The following is an 11,979-nucleotide window of genomic DNA, read 5'->3' as shown; positions in this document are numbered from 1 at the left end:
CACTCTGCCTGTTTGCTTAATAAAATCTCTTGTGTCAGTTCCCGTGTTCAGAGTGGTTTCTGGGTGCTTTCAGTGGGAAACTTACTTGTCAGTGTCTATTAAACCTGAATCTACATAGTCTAGGACCTAGAGCTCTACTCCCAGAAAATACCCAACAAAAATGCATACCTATGATCACCAAAAGAAAGAAGCAGAATGTTCATATCATCCACAAACAACCTCAACACAGAATGGAGAGTACAAAAAATGGATCAGCTACGCTGAAATACCATGCACAACAAGGTAGAACCTCAACCTCCCTCAACAACCTGGATAAAGCTCACAAACACCATGTCAAATCAAAGAAGCAGGCACAGAAGAGCACTTTAGGTGTGTTTCATTGATTTGAAGTTAAAATCCCAATAAGATCATCTGCGGAGTGAGAAATTAAGAGAGCGTGTAGGAGGAAACTTGTGAGATTTTTAATGCTACTCTTTCTTATTGGGGGAACAGATCTGCTCACTCTGAGAAAAACTGAACCTGTACAATTCACGATTAGTGTCCTTTTCTTTAGTATGCTATTCTATCACCAAAATAGAACAGAACCAAACCAAACGTCCTTCAGGACAGGCTGCCCCTGCTGATAGTTCCTTATCTAAGAGGCCAGGAGAAAATGACTTGTCCTTATCAACTCCTATTTCTCATCTATTGCTCCTGTTAACTCCACAATGGCCTCTCCAAACTCTGTTTCTACTTAACCCCAACTGCCCAGGAGAGAAACCAGGACAAAGTACCCTTTTCTTACATCCTAAACCTAATCATTACCTAACTAAAACCATATAGCAAAGGAAATCATGCTTTGCTTCTAGTTGGTGTAAGTAGGATCATAACTCTTCAGTGTCCTTGCCCAGGTTTCACAATTACAAAATCTACAGCATCTGATTCTCCCCCTCCAGTTTTTCTTCTCAGAGAAGCTTTTTGCTCCCAACTTCTTTGTTTCTCACACTGCACTGAGGGTGTTGTTTCCTCATTAAACTCCTTCCCCAGGGTTGCTCCTTGCCACTCAGTTCCTTGCTTCCTCTCAGTTCTGGCTTCTGGGACTTACCACCTCCCTCCCTGTGGCATCACTATCAGGACTCCACCGCCTTCCTGTCTTGCTCCTGCAACATATGCAGGGTAAAAATCCTGGTCTTTGAGTGCGGTTTATGACTAACATTTAAAAGGAAAGTTGGGGCTGGGGAGATAGCTCAGTTGGTAGAGTGCTTGCCTCGCAAGCATAAGGCCCTGAGTACTGATCCCCAGTACCACTAAAAAAAAAAAAAAAAAAAAAAAAAAAAAAAAAGGCAAATAAATACATGGTAGATTTAGTGAATAAAATACAACTTTGTCTTCCTCGGCACAAGCAAACAGTATATTTTACCCAAAGAATTATATTTTGCAGTACTGGGGATTGAACCCAAGGTCTCATGCATGCAACAATGGTTTTATGCAGAAAGAGTCTCAGGGAGAAAATCACAAAGAATGCTTGAGTTTTATCTGTTGTCCCCAAAGAATTATCTTTAAAATCTGCCAGGCATGCCAGGTACAGTGGTGCATGCCTGTAATCCCAGTGGTTCAGGAGGCTTAGGCAGGAGGACTGAAAGTTCAAAGCCAGCCTCAGCAATTAGCGAGGCCCTAAGCAATTTAGCGAGACCCTGTCTCAAAGTAAATAATAAAATGGGCTGGGGTGTGCCTCAGTGGTTATGTGTCCCTGGGTTCAATCACTGGTACCAAAAACAAAACAAAACAAAACAACAACAACAACAACAAACAAACCTGTGGTGGTGTGCATGTTCCAGCACTCAAGGGTTGAGGCAGGAAGATCATTCAAGTCCAGGAATTTGAAACTAGCTTGGAAAGCATAGGGAAGGACTAAAAAGAACAACAACAAAAACCCCAAATGAATTCTTGCACACTTTCCACTTCTAACACTTCTTCATGTCAGCCTTTCTTTTGAGCCGGGGTAGGTACTGAGGATTGATCAGGGGCACTCCACCACTGAGCTATATCCCCAGTCCAGTCCTACTTTGTATTTTATTTAGAGACATGGTCTCCCCGAGTTGTTTAGTGCTTTGCTTTTGCTGAGGCTGGCTTTGAACTTGTGATCCTCCTGCCTCAGTGTCCCGAGTCACTGGGATTATAAGCATGCACCACCGGCCATGTCAGTTTTCTATTTATGAAAACTCCCCTGAGCTCAAACTGAATTCATCAGGTTTCAAATTATGATCAAAATGTAGGGTGTAATTTTAAAATTTTATATTCCCATTCTAATTTATAACAAATATTCAACCGATAGCTTTTAGTTGCATGTGTCTTTTATACATACTGGAATGTTTTATAATTTAGAAAGGAGGCAAATTGACAACATTGTCATTGGTGCTCTGGCTCCTCTTAGTGGAAATTTTGCATTATTGCAGCAGTTCTTCAGAAGAGATGGTGGCAGTTGAAGGTACTTGATTTTTTAGGGTCTGTATAGTTTAAATAAATTTAAATTCAGGTTTACAGTGTATTCATTTAAATTCAGGTTTATAGTGTATTCAACAACACACTTTCACTAAATTTAATGATAGATTCTACAAGAGGTTTCCAGAGGTTGCTCTATTCAGATGAAGGCATGTGTCAACAGCCCAGTGAAGACAATTCCTGGGAGACAAGACCAGAGGTTCTTTATCCTGGGAAATAATGCTAAAGAAAGGTTCAGAAAATGACTTTGAACTATGTGTCACAGAGTTTCTGATAAAATCAAGCAGTCGAGTTCTGAAGCCTGTATTCAGTTTCTGTGACTTGCAATGTAAGCAATCTCAGTCACTAATTAAGAGCAGTCCAGTGTGTTTCAAAAGCCCTGAGCAGATGGCAGGGCTGCCTTCATTTGTGGTGGGAAATGAGAAACCTAATGAAAATGCTAGACTGAATGGATGACCACCCAGGTCTTGGTGTTCAATTTATTTATGAACACTTAATACTTTAATTGGCTTTTGTAAATTTAGCTGTAACGAATTATTTTGGGATCCATCATGAGTTCGGAAAGAAGGCAGTGACAAAGCAACCAATATTTACAAGATGAGCAGGGACTGTTAATGTTAGCCACCTTCATTGAGCTATCTCATTTCTTCTTACAATAATTCCATAATCTACCTCAGAGATCTGAGGGGTTAGGAGCCGGCTACAAATTTCCTGGTATGTTTTCTTCTAGAAGACTAGTTTTAGGTATCACGTTGGGTTTATGATCTATTTTGTGTTAGTTTTTTAAATTTGTCTTTCTTAATGTATACATAAAAACATAAAAATTACACATATCTGTGTGGCATCATGTGACATTGAAATAGTTTTTGTGTAGTGTAAGAAATATGGATTGCAGGTCACTTTTTTTGTATATGAATATATTATTATTCCAGCATCAGTCACTGAAAAAACTATCCTTTCTCCACTGAACTGCCTCTTTTCACTTTTGTTAAAAATCAATTCACCATGTATGTGTGGGTCTATTTCTTGACTCTCTTCGGTTCAACTTGTTTATACTTGTGTTATTTCTTCTCCACTATGTCTTCATTACTGTGGACTTAGAGTTAAGTGTTGAAATCAGGGGCAATAGTGGAGTTCTTCAAACTTTGCCTTTCAAAATCACTGCAGTTATGCTAGTTCATTTGCTTTTACATATAAACTTTAGAATCAGCTTATCAATTGCTACAAAAAATTCTGTAGAAGTTTTGATAGGATTGGCAGTGAATCTTTAGAAAAAAAGACTTGAGGGCATGGACACCTTAATAAACCTGAGCCTTACAATTCATGAAAACAATATATCTCTCCTTTTTTGAGGTTTTTGTTTTCTCACATCAAGATTTATAGTTTTCAGTATACAGTTCTTGCCTGTATTTAATTAGATTTGTACTAAGAACTTTGAGGGCCTTCAAAGGAGGTGCAGTTTAAATGTCACTTTAAAGAAAATCTTTAAATGTTTATTACCAGTATATAATAATACAATTAATTTTTGTATGTTGACCTTGTGTTCTGTGACTGCCCATTCACTTTCTCCCCAGCACCTGGCAGAATTTTCTAAATCTTTGAATTCGACTACCCTAAGTTCTCATAGAGGTGGAATCATACATTATTTGTCCTTTTGTGACTGGTTTGTTTCATTTAACATAATGTGAAATCCATCCATGTTAGAATATGTGACAGAGTTTCCTTCCTTTTAAAGTTTGAATAATATGGTCAGTCTAAGTTTAATTTTTTGAGGGATCACCATGCCATTTTCCACAATGGCTGCATTATTTTACATTCCTACCAGAGATGCATAAGGACTCCAATTTCTCCACATCCTCATCACTTGCTATTTTGTTTTATTTATTTATTTTCGGTAGCTTTTGATAATAGCTACCCTGACGGGTATGAAGTGGTATCCCACTGTGGTTTTTTAAAAACTTTTTTTTTTTTTTTTTAATCCTAGGTGGATACAATACCTTTATTGTGAGGGTTGATCCCAGCGCCTCACACGTGCCAGGTGAGCGTTTTTAGCACTGAGCCACAACCCCAGGCACCGCAGATTTTGACTAGCATTTCTCTAATGCTTGATCTTGAGCATCTTTTCATGTGCTTTTTGGACATTGGTATGTTTTCTTTGGAGGAATATCTATTCCAGTTCTTCACCCATTTGTTAATTGGGTTTTCCTTTTGTTGTTGAGTTGCATGTATACAAATTTTGGTTTATTGGTTTTCATCTATTATTTTTATTTTCTTAATTTCATTGATTTATACTTCATCTTTATTATATCCTTTCTGCTGCACTGAGTTTAATTTACAATTCATTTCCTACTTTCTTAAAGTGAAAACTTCTACCACTTATCTTTTTTCCTTTTCTAATATAAGCACTCAATGCTATATATATTTTCTTCTGTGTACTATAGCTAAATCCACAAATTTTGATGTTTTATTTGCATTTTCATTCCATTCAAATATTTTAAATTTTCTTCTATGACACATGGATTATTTAAAAGTGTATTGCTTATTTACCACATTTGGAGATTTTTCTGATTTTTTGTTATTATTGTATTTTAATTCAGTTGTGGTATAATAAAATAATTTATGATTTCATTCCTTTTAAATTTGTTAGTCTGTTTTATGGCCCAGAATACGATCTACTACCTTGATGAATGCTTTATTGTAATTTATAAGGAAGTATATTCTGCCCTTGGATAGGATTCAGATAGGTCAGTTAAGCCAATTAGATCTCCTATAGCCTCACTGATTGTCTAGTTACTTGTTCTATTGATGACTGAGAAAGGAGCATTGAAATTTCCTAACTCTCATTGTGGATCTATTTCTCCTTTCAGTTTCATCAAGTTTTGCTTTATGTGTTTTGAAGCTCTGTTGTTAGATGCATGTACATTTAAGAATGTTTCTTCCTAGTAAATTGGCTCATATTATTGTATACCACTCTTCTTTTTTCCTGCAATTTCTTGTTCTGAAATTGACTTCATTTGATAATAGTATAACCACTCCAGCTTTTTTTTTTTTTTATTATTTAAACAAATGGGATACATGTTGTTTCTCTATTTGTACATGTAGTCAAGGCATACCATTTGTGTAATCATAAATTTACATAGGGCAATGTTGTTTGATTCATTCTCTTATTTTTTTCCCTTCCCCCCCACCCCTCCCATCCCTCTTTTCCCTCTATACAGTCCTTCCTTCCTCCATTCTTCCAGCTTTCTTTTTATCAGTGTTTTTATTATACCTCTTTTCCATCATTTTACAACTTAGTTTTCTCCTTATATTTAAGTGGGTTTGTGGTACATAGCATATAGTTAGGTCTTTTTTTTTTAATACATGAATCTCTGTCTTTTAATTATAAGTTTAAGTTGTTTATACTTAAGTAATTCTTGACATGGTTGGCTTAAACTCCTTCTTGCCAGTTGTTTTCTCCTTTCCAAAGACAATTAAAGGCAGTGCTCATGTTATAAGCATGGTAGTGATTTTAGCTATTAAGAGCACAAGATTTGGGCCTACTGAATAATTATCACAAGAAATGTGTTACCATATAGTTAAGTCAAGGGCTAGTAAATCTTTTCAGAGACTGAGAGTAGACAATAAGGGCTCTAAAGACTTGGAGTGCTGTCTTAGTTCTACTCCTTGCTAGTGCAGATTTGGAGAAGTTCTCTAGTCTCCCAGACTCAGTTAAATAGATAAAATAATTCTTGCTCTAAGTATTCTCTAAGTATTTAGAAGGGCTATTTCCAAATCCTGGGTAGAGTTGGGAGAAAAATCTCTTGATTTCTGACTGTGTTTGGATGAGAAAAAGAGATTTAATAGTCACAGTAAGCTTAGGAACATTTATGTAGTCAGGGAGAACAGAATACATGCTCAAATCAGTGACTTGCAAGAATGCAAACGAGGAACAACAGGGCTTTGACTAATGCACAAAGTTGGAGAGAAGAGGATTTTATTTAGTGGGGCTTGAAGAACAGCTGGATATAGAGAACAGAGAGGGACAGGTCTAAGATCGTTTTCAAGTTTCAGTTTTGGGAAACTGGGAGGATGATGGTTCCTTTCATGAGATGTGAAATACAGAAGGACAAGCTGGAGAGAGATGATTCATCAAGTGGAAGGTGATGTTATGGTGTCTGTGACAAATCAAGGTGAAGAGGCCAGTAGGTAGCTTGATCTGCATATTGGAGCTCAGGAGTGGTCTATGCTAGAGATTGGAAGTTACTGGCATATATGTGGAGGTTGTTGGGTCATATATAACGTTGAGTGACTACACTGAGCTCTGGGCTGAGGACGGAATCCTGGGATGGTAGCAGCGATGCTTTCATCTGTTAATGAGGAACACTCCCAATCAAAGCAGTATAAATGGCTATCATCTCACCTAGTTTGAAAACCAAAAGCTTGGTCAGGCATGGTGGTGCACACCTGTAATCCCAGTGACTTGGGAGACTCAGTCAGGAGGATTGCAAGTTCAAGGCCAGCCTCAACAATTTAGAGAGGCCCTAAACAACTTAGCAAGGTTCTGTCTCAAAATGAAAAAGGACTGGGGTAGCTTGCTCTGTAGTAAAGCACCCTTGGGTTCGATCCCCAGTACCAAAGTGGGGACCCCGGGGGAAGGAAAGAAAGTAAACCAAAGACTCAGAACTGGCTAACTTGGTGTCTCTAAAACGGAAGGCCTGGATCTGTTCAATTTTTCTCATCTATTTTCCTCTATATTTTGACTTTTAAGGCAGAATTCCTTGATAGTTCTAAGATGGCTGCTGCATTTCAAGCAGCCTGTGACTCAATTCCAGAGGCAGCAAAGAAAAGGACATGTGTATCTTTTTTTTTTTTTGAAAAAATTTTTTTAGTTGCCAATGAATCTTTTATTTTATTCACTTATGTGGTGCTGAGTATCGAACCCAGGGCCTCATACATGCCAGGCAAATGCTCTACCACTGAGCCACAACTCCAACCTCACAGGTGTACCTTTTAAGAGGAAAAGCATTTTCCAAAACTCCCAGCAGGCTTGAACGCATGCTTATTGGTGACAAGTGGTCACATGACCCCCCCAATCAATAAACTATCACAGGAAAAGGGGTGGAGTTATCATGGTGGTGCACAACTATCACCAGCACCCTTAGGTTGTAGGAAGGTACAGCCTCCCAGAAGCGCCTGGGCAAACAGGGAAACTTAAGCAAAACAAAGGAAGCCAGGAAATGACTGTTGATTAGAAGCCAGCAAAATTCCCCGTCCTCGGGAGCATAAAAGACAAGCAGATGCTCAGATGACCTGCCTTTCACTGCAATGAATAGTGGAACATCGTATGAGAACATCTGTCCTGTGTCCACTGAATGGAGATCCCCTCTCACAAACTTGAGGGCTCTGGCCCACCCAATCTCACCCTATCCTGCATGTTCAAGTTCTCCTCTTCTGCTGGTCCTTTCCCCTTGACCTATATTAGTTCAGTCTGCTACAAGTCGGCAAAGCTGCCCCTAGCGGGAGCCCTGACCTCCTTCTTTGGCAGCCCATTCACACTGGCTCCTACACTTCAAATTCATTTCTCACGATTCACTGCAGTATGACACCCAACCACAACTCTAGAAAATATTTTGGTCAAAGTCACCAACAACTTGTTGGTGCTAAGACCAGGGGACAAGCTTTAACATGTTTGCTGTCTCGACAGCCTTCTGGGTCTAGGACCCCTGAAATAGTCCTCAGTTCCTAGCTAGCTCACAGTAAGACTATTTCATGAGTATAGTGAAGTACAGTGGTCAGGAATGTGGTCTCTACAATCAGATGGTATAGGTTTCAATCTTGACCACTTAACCATGTTGTGATCTTTTGGAAGTTGATTTCCTCATCTGAGAAATGGGGATATTAATGCTAGTAGCTACCTGCCTGGTGGTTGTGAGGATTGAACTGGCATCTAAACTTCTGCCTGCCACACAGCAAATACCCAGTAACTAGCTATTGCTATCACCGGTGTAACTATAAAACTCACATTAAGGTAATTTTAGAGCCACAGGAAAACTGCAAAAACAGAGAGAAATGCCATGTTCCCTTTCCTGTTTCTCTGGTATACAACTAGGGTGCAATGATCAAAATCAGGAAATTGACATTTGTATAGGGTTATGAACTGAACTCGTATTTTACGCTGATTTCACAATTTTCTGAGTTAAAGGGCATTTTGGGGTTGAGATCCTTAAGGGTCTGAAGACCTGAATATAAAGCTGAAGGTACCTGAAGACTGCAGGAGTCTAGTACCTTTCTTAATAAAGGTCTTTTTTTTTTATTTTTGGTACCAGAGAATGAAACCAAAGACACTTAACCACTGAGCTGCATCCCCAGCCCTTTTTGACACAGAGTCTTGCTAAGTTGCTTAGGGCCTCACTAATCTGCTGAATCTGGCCTTGAACTTTCCATACTCCTGCCTCAGCCTCCCAAGTCACTGGGATTACAGGTGTGCACCACCATGCCCAGCTAATAAAAGTCATTGTTTTTTTTAGTACAATGAAATGTACATTTAATCACAAGCATTTGTGGAATGGTACTTGAACTAACCCCAGGAAGGTTTGTTATTTTTAAAAGAAATGAATCTGGTAAGACTATAAAGATTCTTTTGTCTTGCTCGTCAAGATTTAAACCCTGCCCCTCAATAGTCAATAGTAGTTAGTGACTTAGTCCCCAGTGCTCTGGGAGCTATTGCTGGCTCTGCTGGGCCATGGTGGGGAAAATTCCCACCTTACTGGGCATGCACATATGGTGTTTTTTGCTAACAGCAGGTGGATTTGGGCTGGTTTACCCTCTTCCCAGTTTGTCTAGACAGGGTTATGATTTGCACCTAAGGGTCCACAGGTGGATTAAGTCCATCAGCTTGCTCTTACTAAAAATACCAAGGCAGAATTGCAGAACACTTTGCAGTGATAGTTGTTGATTTACCGGAATGAGATGCTGGGTATGTGTGTGTGTGTGTGTGTGTGTGTGTGTGTGTGTGTGTGTGTGTGTGTGTGTGTGTGCAGACAGTTCAGCTACATTTCTAGTAATTACCTGATTTCTATCATGGAAACAGGTTTAATCATTTATAAGAGGCAACCAAATGTTTAGGAAATTATAACCGATAGAGCAATGTGTGTTTTACTATGTACATTCTTTTTCCAAACGTTCCCTCAGGTTCCAAACGAACAGATTTTCAGTACACCATCCTTGGCATCTGTCTTGTCACTGGTTGGTAGTCTGTTCATCCTGAAGATTAATGAGAAATGCTCCCTGACCTCCCCACTGGTTGACTTCTCCCTCCTCTGCGCATCCTCAAGACTGTGTATTCTTCCACGAATAATGGAAACTCTGTCCTTTGCACTTGATGATTTCCTTAAGGATTATCATATTTATCTTAATCTACATCTCCTACAGCACCCAAGCTCAAGCTCAGTGCTTCCTGGGTAGCACAACCACACAGTAAATTTCAACTCTGTTGAATAGTGTGATGATATAGATCGTATTGTGACACTTCTTTCTTTTCTTTTCTTTTTTTTGCAGTGCTGGATAGAGGGTGGAACCCAGGACTTGTGCATGCTAAGCACTTGGTTCTACTACTGAGCTACACCCACAACCTTTGACCTACTCTTAACTGCAGTTTGTTGGCCTAATTTATAAATTCTAGGCAACAAATAATCCAGAAGATAAGATCTTTCACTGGCACATTGATGCGTGCCTGTAATGCAGCAGCTCAGAGGCATCACAAGTTCAAAGTCAGCCTCAGTAACTTAGTGAGACATGTCTTAAAAAATAAAAATATGAAAAGGGCTGGGGATGTGGCTCAGTGGTTAAAAGTGCCTCTGCGTTCAATGCCTGGTGCCAAACAAACAAACAAACAAAAAATAAAACAAAGAACCTTCTTTCTCCCTGGAATGTAAGTTATCTGTGAAAAATTTAAAGCAAAACAAAATTAGTTTTGGGTAGCCTGTTCTATAGCTAGACGAAAGTAAGACTAACCTCATTTTGTGTGTCACCAACTAATATGCCTCCCTCACGTTTCAAAAGTTCAAGCGATTTGTTAAATAAAGCTGTCTGCCAACTTAAAACAGCACTTCTGAGATCCAGGAGGTGGAAAAGAGGAAGAGATAGGATGAGCACATAGAGATAAACCTGTCAATGCCCTGCTGCTTTATAAGAAATTCACAAATGTCCACAAAAAAGTTCAACTCCAACTCTGTTCAATGTCTAGTTCATGAATCATAAGTATGACTTTGTGGCCCTAGCCCTCTACAGATCTTGTGATATTAGGTGATTCTTATTTGTACTTTGTTGGATTGCATTCCTTTTCACCTGCATGGATGACTGAAAATTTATTTTCTATCTGGCTTTACTTTACTTCAGTGAGATATTTCTGTGAGAATCAAATGAGATACTAAGGCGATGAGCTATAAAAATGCAAGATATTCTTTAAAAAAGTTTTAGTATATATTTTTAGTTATTGATGGACCTTTATTTTGCTCATTCACTCATACGCAGTGCTGAGAATCTAACCCAATGCCTCACATGTGCTAGGTAAGCGTTCCACCTCAGAGCCACAACCCCAGCCTGCAAGATAAGCTTTTTAAAAGGACAGTTAAAAATCAAAAGACTAAAAAGTTTCACTCATACATTGCTGGTGGGAATGCAAATTGGTGCAACCACTCTGGAAAGCAGTATGGAGATTCCTCAGAAAACTTGGGAAAGGAACCACCATCTGACCCAGTTATTCCTTCCTTGGTATATACCCAAAGGACTTAAAGTCAACATAGTACAGTGATGCAGTCATATCAATGTTTACAGCAGCTCAATTCACAATAGCTAAGCTATGAAACCAACCTAGGTGCCCTTCAACAGATAAATGAATAAAGAAAATGTGGTATATATACACAATGGAATATTACTCAGCCATAAAGAATGAAATTATGGCATTTGTCATAAAATAGATAGAACTGAAGACTATCATGCTAAGTGAAAAAAACCAATACCAAAAAACCAAAGACCAAATATTCTCTCTGATATGCAACACACAATAAGGTGGGGGAGGGAAGAACAGAAGTTCATTGGATTAGACAAAGGGAAATGAAGGGAAAGGAGAAGGGATGGGAACAGGAAATACAGTGGAATGAGTCAGACATAACTTTCCTATGTTCATATATGAATACACAACTAGTGAAATTCCACATCATGACTAACCACAAGAATGGGTTAGAATAAGTTATAATTAGAATAAGTTATATTAATTAGAATAAGTTATATTCTAGGTATAATATATCAAAATACACTCTACTGTCATGTACATCTGAAAAGAACAAATACAAAAGATCAAGAGACTAAGCTAAATGTCAGTTTATCACATGATGGATGGTCCATCATGAGGGGAAGAGGCCTGCTGGTAAAATGCATACTGAATAATCAATCCCTAAAACAGGAAAATACAGAAAACTCAAAGCCCTAGTCCTACTGTCACAAAACTGAGGTACT

This window comes from Sciurus vulgaris (genome assembly GCF_902686455.1).
Source record: "Sciurus vulgaris genome assembly, chromosome: 13".
Taxonomy (NCBI): Eukaryota; Metazoa; Chordata; class Mammalia; order Rodentia; family Sciuridae; genus Sciurus; species Sciurus vulgaris.
The sequence above is the reverse complement of the archived record's forward strand: the minus strand, read 5'-3'. Positions refer to the sequence as shown.